We start from the raw sequence: 10,934 nt of genomic DNA on the forward strand, positions 1-10,934 counted from the left end.
CTTTGCTATGTTACTTGTGGCAGAAGGGGCATTTTGAAGGTTTTTCGTCTCAGACCGGAAGTGACCCCTTAATGACATTTGACCCCAAATAAAAAAATACCACATATGAATTAAGTACCCACAATTCATGTGTGAACATACCGTTACTGTCCTATGTTTTTCTTAGCAAATAAAAAAATTTGACGGTTTTTCGTTTTATACCGGAAGTGACCCCTTAATGACCTTTGACCCCAAATAAAAAATACCACATATGAATTGGGTACCCACAATTCATGTGTGAACATACCGTTACTGTCCTATGTTTTTCTTAGCAAATAAAAAATGTTGAAGGTTTTTCGTTTTATACCGGAAGTGACCCCTTAATGACCTTTGACCCCAAATCTGTGAGGACCCCATAGACACTGGGTAATAGCAATGCATGTGTGCAAGTGGTGTCACTGTCCTACGTAATTTGTGGGAGAAGAAGCATTTTAAAGGTATTTCGTTTTATACCGGAAGTGGCCCTTAATGACCTTTGACCCTAAATAAAAAAATACCACATATGCACAGGGTAACTACAATTTATGTGTGAACATACCGGTACTGTTCTATGTTTTTGTTAGCAAATAAAAATTTGTGAAGGTTTTTCGTTTTACACCGGAAGTGACCCCTTAATGACCTTTGACCCCAAATCTGTGTAGGACCCCATAGACACTGGGTAATAACAATGCATGTGTGCAAGTGGCGTCACTGTCCTACGTAATCTGTGAGAGAAGAAGCATTTTGAGTCGAAATCACGTTTTTGACCCCTGTGACCCCTGCGTGACCTTTGACCCCATGAGTTTCATGTGACATGTAGGGGCATGGACAATGATGGCTGTGACCAAGTCAGGTCAAAATCGGACCAAGCATGTGAGTGCTAGAGCAAATGTAATGGTCGGCAGAAAGAAGAAAGAAAGAAGAAAGAAGAAACGAGATCTGATTGGTTGCGGTCACCTGCGACCGCGAGCACAGCCACCAGGCGGTTTTGTTGATAACCGGAAGTGATCCCTTAATAACCTTTGACCCCGCAAAATATTACATACTGCTCAGGATGTCATAAGGAATATTCCTGGTGAATTCCAGCTTAATCGGAATTTATAAATGGATTTTGATTTTTTTAAATTTATGATTGACCTTTTGACCCCTTAATGACGTTTGACCTCAATGAAAAAAAAACCTTATATACACCGACAAAATGCATTGTTCCAATAATAAAAAAAAAATTCTACTTTGTTTAGTTGTTGAGATAAAAATTCTTAAAGTTATTTAGCTAAAAACAGGAAGTGAACCCTTAATGACCTTTGACCTCCAAAATAAAAATACCGTGCATACATCAGGTAATACCAATTCATGTATGATGGTTATATTGCTCTGGTCTGTTTACATTTTGAGATACAAATTTTTTAAATTTTGATAATTTTGGTTTTTGACCGGAAGTAACCCCTTAATGACCTTTGACCCCAAAACTGTAGGCATCCTAAAGACCCTAGCTAGTAGCGATGCATGTGTGCTAATGGCGACTCTCTGCTATGTAATTTGTAAAGACAGTGATTTTTTTGAATATTTTTTACAAATTTTTCATACTTTTACCGGAAGTGACCCCTTAATGACCTTTGATCCCAATTCTGTGAAGGACTTTTAGACACTGGCTATAGGTGATGTATGTGTGCAAGTGACGTCACGATGGTATGTTATATGTGGGAGGAGTAGCATTTTTAGTGAAAATCACGTTTTTGGCCACTGACCGGAAGTGGATGACATTTGATCGGAAGTTGATCATGTGACATATGTGGCACCACCCAATAGTCCCAGTGACCAACTATGATCAACATGGCTGAAAGCATGTGGCTACGATGGTTGATTTAATGATGTTGACAGAAAGAAGAAGAAGAAAGAAGAAGAACGCGGTAAAAAGAATGCACAGCGCCGATGGCGGCTGTGCAACTAGATATATTGCATCCTTAGTAAGGCTGCGAAGTCTAGCCGTGACCTTGAAATGACCTCTGATGACCTGGAAATGACCTTCACCACATATTTTGCATCATATCCACATAACGTATACTAATTTCCATGCAAATTGAACAAACTTTGCAATTTGACCCCTTTGACCTTTGGTTGACCTCTGGTGACCTTGAAATGACATCCATTATATTTTGAATCATATCAAGATCACATACACTAATTTTCATTTAACTTGGACAAACTTTAGAACTTGACCCCTTTTGACCTTTGGTTGACCTCTGCTGACCTTGACATGACCTCCAATATATTTTGAATCATATCAAGATCACATATACTAATTTTCATTTCAATCGGACAAACTTTAGAATTTTACCCCTTTTGACCCCAAAACAGACCCCTCCTCCATGTTTAAGCCAAATCTGATTACAATCGTATATGAACATAATGCTAGAGCCCTTTTGGCATTATTCTGCTGATCACAGCACGTAATATGCAGAAAATATTGAATTTTAAAGTGATTTTCAGTAATCAACCATTTTTGTCCCCTGTTTGACCTTGAACTCAAAATCTGTGAGGACCCCATAGACACCAACTAATGTCAATGCATATGTGTCAGTCGCATCTCTGTACCATAGAATCTGTAGGAAAAGAAGCATTTTGAAGGTATTTGGTTATGTGCCGGAATTACCACCTTAATGACCTTTGACCCCAAATCTGTGAGGACCCCATAGGCACCGGCTATAGCCAAGGTCAATGTATAAATCTCATTACTGTACCATGTAATCTGTAGGAGAAGAAGCATTTTTGGTAAAAATCACATTTTTAGCCAAAATTACTCATGCATGACGTTTGACCCCAAAGGGGTCTGGTCAAATGTAAAGGCTGGGGTAGTGGAGCTTGTGCCCAAGTTTGGTCATAATCGGTCAAATAATAAAGGAGCTAGAGCAAATTATGTTAAATGTTGACAGAAAGAAGAAGAAGAAGAAGAAGACTAGATATATTGCATCCTTAGTAAGGCTGCGAAGTCTAGCCGTGACCTTGAAATGACATCTGATGACCTTGAAATGACCTTCACCACATTTTGCATCATATCTACATAACATATACTAATTTTCATTCAAATTGAATAAACTTTGTAATTTGACCCCTTTTGACCTTTAGTTGACCTCTGGTGACCTTGAAATGACCTCCAATATATTTTGAATCATATCAAGATCACATATACTAATTTTCATCTAAATTGGACAAATATTAGAATTTGACCCCTTTTGACCTTTCGTTGACCTCTGGTGACCTTGAAATGACCTCCAATATATTTTGAATCATATCAAGATCACATATACTAATTTTCATTTAAATTGGACAAACTTTAGAATTTTACCCCTTTTGACCCCAAAACAGACCCTCCTCCATGTTTAAGCCAAATCTGATTACAATCGTATATGAACATAATGCTAGAGCCCTTTTGGCATTATTCTGATGATCACAGCACGTAATATGCAGAAAATATTGAATTTTAAAGTGATTTTCAGTAATCAACCATTTTTGTCCCTGTTTGACCTTGAACTCAAAATCTGTGAGGACCCCATAGACACCAACTAATGTCAATGCATATGTGTCAGTCGCATCTCTGTACCATAGAATCTGTAGGAAAAGAAGCATTTTGAAGGTATTTGGTTATGTGCCGGAAATACCCCCTTAATGACCTTTAACCCCAAAACTGCGAGAACCCCATAGGCCCCAGCTATAGCCAAGGTAAATGTCCAAATCTCGATACTCTACCATGTAATCTGTAGGAGAAGAAGCATTTTTGGTAAAAATCACATTTTAGCCAAAATTACTCATGCGTGACGTTTGACCCCAAATGGGTCATGTCATATGTAAAGGCTGGGGTAGTTGAGCTTGTGCGCAAGTTTGGTCATAATCGGTCAAATAATGAAGGAGCTATAGCAAATTATATCAAATGTTGACAGAAAGAAGAAGAAGAAGAAGAAGAAGAAGAAGAAAGAAACTACTGGGATTCAAGAGTCTAGCCGCCGCTCGGCTAGACTAAGAACCTGTAAGAAAAAAGACACAGCCGTGACGTGTAAAGAACTAGACTAAGCTGTGGTCTAACCCACGAACACAGCCGTGTTGTTACCCCTAATGACCTTTGACCCCAAAATATATAAAAACAGCCATAGACATTGGCTAATGTCAATGCATGCGTGCATGTGGCACCACTTTGCTATGTTACTTGTGGCAGAAGGGGCATTTTGAAGGTTTTTCGTCTCAGACCGGAAGTGACCCCTTAATGACATTTGACCCCAAATAAAAAAATACCACATATGAATTGGGTCCCCACAATTCATGTGTGAACATACCGTTACTGTCCTATGTTTTTCTTATCAAATAAAAAAATTTGACGGTTTTTCGTTTTATACCGGAAGTGACCCCTTAATGACCTTTGACCCCAAATCTGTGAGGACCCCATAGACACTGGATAATAACAATGCATGTAGGCAAGTGGTGTTACTGTCCTACGTAATTTGTGGGAGAAGAAGCATTTTAAAGGTATTTCGTTTTGTACCGGAAGTGGCCCCTTAATGACCTTTAACCCTAAATAAAAAAAATACCACATATACACAGGGTAATTACAATTTATGTGTGAACATACCGTTACTGTCCTATGTTTTTCTTAGCAAATAAAAAAATTTGAAGGTTTTTCGTTTTATACCGGAAGTGACCCCTTAATGACCTTTGACCCCAAATCTGTGAGGACCCCATATACACTGGGTAATAGTAATACATGTGTGCAAGTGGGGTCACCGTCATACGTAATCTGTAGGAGAAGAAGCATTTTGAGTTGAAATCACGTTTTTGACCCCTATGACCCCAGCGTGACCTTTGACCCCACGAGTTTCATGTGACATGTAGGGGCATGGTCAATGATGATTGTGACCAAGTTAGGTCCAAATCGGTGTAAGCATGTGAGTGCTAGAGCAAATGTAGTGGTCGGCAGAAAGAAAGAAAGAACCTGTAAGAAAAAAGTCTCAGCCGTGATGAACGGCACGGTTGTGTAAGATAGAACCTGTAAGAAAAAAGACACAGCCGTGACTAACGTCACGGCTGTGTAAAGAACCTATGTAATAAGTTAAAATGCGAGAAACCCTACTGGCTATTTAACATGCAGTTCTATGGATGGTTTAAAGTCATAGTTATAATTATGTCCAAATTGCTCTGTTGACTTACAAACACACCAAATTGGGCTGACTCCATTTATATTTAAGTTGGGACATGTACATTATGGCTTTAAGATGTTGCTTTTTATTTGTTTGTTGTAGGTGATTGATTAATGTTATAAGTACTATACATTTTGTTAAATTTAAGGTATATTTGGTGAAGATGAAGGGTAAGATCGTTTAGGTTGTTTAGTTCTTTTATGAGTAAACTGTAACAGTACCATGTGTCATGTCAGCGCGATTAATTGAAATTCTTACACACTATGAAGTATTGCTTTGTTAAATATTCCAATAAAAAATAAGTAAAAATATATTAATATTTGGCAAATTTCTCCTCTTTTTCGGGTCTGATCTAAAAATAGCATTTTCGATCTGACAATATTAGTAAACAGCACTAGATTGATCCACTATTTTTATGCAATTAAATGTTTAGTTAGCTTCGGGGTCCATGCAATACATGGACGATTCGGATTAGATGGACTCCTCAGGTTTGTTCAGTATAACATCATTTATTTGTAAACAAAACATATAGATGTCCATTCCCCAACTATTTTAATTAGTTGATTAGCTAATTAGTTTTTCTTCCAAAAGTACTGTTAAATGGTTTAAATAAACCAACCAAACTAGCTTTTACATCCGTTAAAGTTTCCAAATTTTACAATATGGAATAGGTCCATCGTCGCCGAATGTATCCTACGTAAATCTTGTATACGTAAAAGGTAAAAATATTACTATTCAGATATTTTAAATCTGATGCGTTCTGCGTGTGTTGCGTTTTACCAAAAATGCGCGCTAAGTACTGCATGCGCAATCTTTGGAAGCGCTCAAAATGTAAACCTTTGATTTTGAATATGAGGTAACTCCATCTTTATTCATCATATTTGATGCGATCAAGCAAAATCAGTCGGAACTCGGCAATATTGATTTTGAGATATAGCCAAACAAAGGAAATATTTCCTTTTCTTTCCTCTTGTTTTGGAAACTCTTTAATTGCTCATATCTTTGGAACTGGTTGTTCAATTTCACTGGGGTTTTCTGCAAAATCCAGCTTTTTAAATGCTGTTTACTCTCCTATAAGAAATTGGAAATTTAATATTTCCGAGTTCCGACTGGTTTTGCTTGATCGCATCACATATTTTGCACGTTGATTATTTAACACATATCAGGCTTTTAATGGTAACTAACAAACATCGAAGGAAAGAAAATAACCGGTCAATACAGGGTGTATCAAAATTATTGGTACCCATCAGTTTTGCTGTGTAAAGATACACCTGCTTTTTCCAAATTCAAAAATAAAACCTCTTGAAATGACTACAATTTATAGTTTTATAACTATTTATTAAATGAATCAACAAATAAGATGTATGTTGTACTGTATTTTGATGTGGCAGTCTTGGCAATACTCACTGCATATTGATGGGTACTAATCATTTTGATACACCCCGTATACGATGACTTAAATTGGTATCATCCTTTATACAGTAGGTATTTGTTTACACCGGTCGGGAGTGTTTGACCATAATGCAATGGACGTGGCACCTTTGTTTCATAATAAAATTTGCACAAAATGCTAATCAAAATATACAAATTTTTTTGTGTTTGCGTATTTCGGTGGTCGCAGTATCGATCAACTGCGAACAAATAATGATGCTACTAAACTTAATTAGGCAGCCCATACACGATCAATTTGATTGATCAATATTGGGGAACCTAGATGCAGGATAATAATATTGAAGAGATCTAATCTAATTTGATTTCATTGACGGTTGGACAATAAAATAACTTTTGATATTCGTGTGTACAGTGCACAATGGCAGATTTTGTATCCACTCTTGTATCTAGGGTCTTTGATATTGATCAATCACATTGATCGTGTATAGGCCGCATTAAAACGAGCAACAAAAAAAGTAGTCGCGGGCCCTTGCTGAACAAATGCCATGTCCATTAGCGACAAACCAAGTATGCGGCTTTGTCATAGCGTTACGTATGGTGCAATGCTGAGTCGGTAATATTTGGGTATAATATCTTTCAATGTACCAGAAATATATCAACAAAGTGATACAGAAATCAGAAAAGAATATTACAATGTTTATTGAAATAGAAAAACAGTGAAAATAACTAAAAACGTGAAAACTTATCTCATACCTTTGAAAGATCAACAAAATAATGATCAACTATCTTTACTTTGTAAACAGGGGTGTAAATGTTTTGCATCTTGTTATCAATATACTTCGGTTATATAATAAATGCGCTTTTATAAATACGCAGCCACGTGACCACCTCCGCGCTGCCATAACAGCTTATAGACAGTAAGTCTCGAAGAGACCTACTATATACCGAGTGGTCTTTCTATACATTTGAATGCAAAGAGACTGCTGTGCAACAAAATTGTCTATTTTGTTCAACTTTGTGATCATATTGTAAACGTTTCCGTCGTTGAATATTTTTTCAGTAGTCAAATACTTTCAAAATGTTGTTTTTGATAACATAATACAAATTTGGAATTGCAAAATGTGTAATAATTTTGCAATTCAATTAATTAATAAATTTGATGATATTAATCTACAGAGTTCCTATCCCTTTCTGTATAGTGGTCAATGCATGAGGATTTAGTCACGCTTGATGATTTTGGTATGTCGTGCCCATGGGTCACGTAAAAGGTAAAGGTAAAGGAGACGATCCTGCATAAACAGTGATCGGAGTGCCCATCTCTCTTTCATTGGCGATTGGGCCAGACTCCTCCATGTAATGTTGCTATAGGGGGATCGCTACACCTCCTCTACAGCGAGTCTGTTACCTTCCCAGCATTTAAGAATGCCGGTACCCATGTAAACACCTGGGTGGAGAGGAGTAATCGAGATAAAGTGCCTTACTCAAGGGCACAACACGATGGCGTCGCCGGGGCTCGAACCCGCAACCTTACGATTATGAGTCAGTGCCCGTTCCGCTAGTCAGTGCCCGTTCCGCTATGGGTCACGTGCGTATTTATAAAAGCGCATTTATAGATATAACCAAAGTACACTGGTTATTGGAAACGCCCTTTCATAAATAATTCACAAGCAGATGTCTGTGATTCCAGATCATTCCACTTCAAAAAAGAAAAGAAGTACGCTTCCCCCCTTCTGGTCTAAGCATGTACACTACGCAAAAAAAGTTTCTTTATGGTTAGAAAATTTACCCACCATTAAAATCTAGCGACTAATTTTATACGTTTGCTAAATAATCGCATTTTGATACCTCAATCACTACTCTACGACACCACTGAGAAAAGATATGAATGTTTAAGTAACACGAGGTCGAAAAATGAAAATTGCAAAAAGGCCTATTCAAGTTTTCAGCATAAAAGATCACAAAAAACAACAAACATGCAGATAACATTGTTTATTTAATTGCTGAGCACGTTTCAGGCATCATACTGCCGCTTCCAACTTCACTTGAGATTAATCTCTTTCTTTACCAGTCTTTCAATACTTTGTGTGTCCACCGTTGGCTTCCCTTACAGCAGCCACGCGGCGTCTCATGCTCCTAATGAGGCGTCGAATGTTACCTTGCTCAACCCCGTTCCACTTGTTGATAACGATGCGACGCAATCCTACCAGAGTTGTATCTGCCTTTATCTTCTTGTTGACTCGTCTCTTGTGCTGATCCCAAAGGTTCTCCAAGGAGTTAAGATCAGGGCTTCTGGAGGGCCACTCAAGTGTCTCAATTCCTTCTGCTTCCAGGAATGCAGCTGTAATCATGACCTGTTTTGAATCCCTTTTCCAAATCCATCTCTCAAAACGTAAATGTCTTAGTACCCACTCACCTTTATCTTTGATCATTCATCTGCACAATAAGCAATGGATTATCCAATATGCATCAATTAAAATGCTTTGAATTAAAATTGAAAAGGCGGGAATAATGAAACCGTCTTGGATCAGTGAATCAGCTCTAAAACCATTGAATAGGCTTCTTTGCAATTTTCATTTTTCGACCTCGTGTTACTTAAACATTCATATCTTTTCTCAGGAGTGTCGTAGGGTAGTGATTGAGGTGTCAAAATGCGCATGACAATCTCCCGCATGCGATTATTTAGCAAATGTACAAAATTGGTGGCTAGATTTTAATAGTGGGTAAATTTCCTAACCATAAAGAAACTTTTTTTGCGTAGTTTATTATAATTAACACATTAGTGCATTTTCAGGGAAAGCAATTCACGTAGAACGTGTAGTTCTGCTACGTTTAAACAAACAAACTGTTGTTTTCCATACAGTAGTCATGATTATAAACTGGTTCTAAAAAAGTGTTACAAAACAAGAAATACACCTCTTTCCTTTAACAGAACGTAACAATAAATATGGTGTGGATCGTATAACAGTAACTTAATTACATGTAGGACTTCACGTTCCACACATGTATATGATTATGAGTTGCTAATTTCATATTGCAACTGTAAAAATATATCAATAAAGCTTTCATTACAAAGATTTCATAACATAAAATACATTATATTGAAGAAAAATTTAATTATGATATCATTTCATTTATAGTAAAACCTTTTGAGTGTTCTTCTTAGTCTTTACTTTAGGAGAATATTTACATTCTCACTTGTTTTGTGGAAAAAAGGTTGATCCACTTACATATATAATGTTTAAAATGCTTGATATAACATAATGTGCGTATTTGACCCCCAACTTACCAAAGATATCAAAATATTTTGAAATAATTAGATACCCCTATATTTCTCAGGCTCCTCCTGAAAATTTATACTTAAAATTATCATTGCACCTTTGAACGAATTGTGAGAAAATCGTCAAAAAAACGCCTCCGGGTTAGTGTTATATCGATGCATTGGAATCGGAATTGAATTTAAATTGATTGTGGTCATTTTTGCATTTCGATGCATTGAATTGGAATGAATTGAAATGATTCTCAACCAAGTGGTTGGGCACAGGTCTTGTAAACCTGAGGTCCTGGGTTCGATTCCCGGGCGGGATCGCTTTTTCTACTTGTCTCCTTTATTATTTGCGACGGCGAACCTGGTGAAAAATTACGATTATTATGAAAATATTTTAGTTGATCAAGAATTGAATTTGATTTGAATCCAAATAACATTGAGTGTTAAAAAATTGAATTGGAATTGCATCGAAACGATTTTGAGAAACAAGGAATCGAATCAAATTAAAATTTAGGCTACAAGGGAAAGAATTGAATTGGAATCAAGTTTCATGTTTAGTGCATTTCGGTTCCAATTCAATTCAGTAGGCTACATAGTCACAACTTGCAAGTTTTCCAAGGGGGCCGTCATCCCTAAATATCCTAAAAAACAAAAAATAATGCAAATATTGACCTATTCATCTTCCTTTCCATTTTTTGGCAAAAATGGTCGAATCCTCTTTAATGTTTATAAAGCCTAGTTAAATTAACTTTCTTTTTTCTCTCGCAGTGTTTCTATATGTGACTCCTCGCCACAACTGAGCCCGGATGTCGCCAGTGCCACTATTGAGATATGCTCCATCGAACTTAATAATAAGCAATAGGAAAGAAAGGATTTATTGACTGTTTTATTGATTTTTCACTACTTAAATGTCAAGTACGATAGACATGATATACATCATTTTAAAGCTAATTTCAAGCAGAATATTTTGGTTGAATATCTCAAAAATGATGATTGGCGACATCCGGGCTCAGTTGTGGCGAGGAGTCACATATTAGTTTTACATTTGTTATCTATCCTCCTCAACCTCAGTC

The sequence above is a fragment of the Amphiura filiformis genome, chromosome 13, assembly GCF_039555335.1.
Source record: "Amphiura filiformis chromosome 13, Afil_fr2py, whole genome shotgun sequence".
Taxonomy (NCBI): domain Eukaryota; kingdom Metazoa; phylum Echinodermata; class Ophiuroidea; order Amphilepidida; family Amphiuridae; genus Amphiura; species Amphiura filiformis.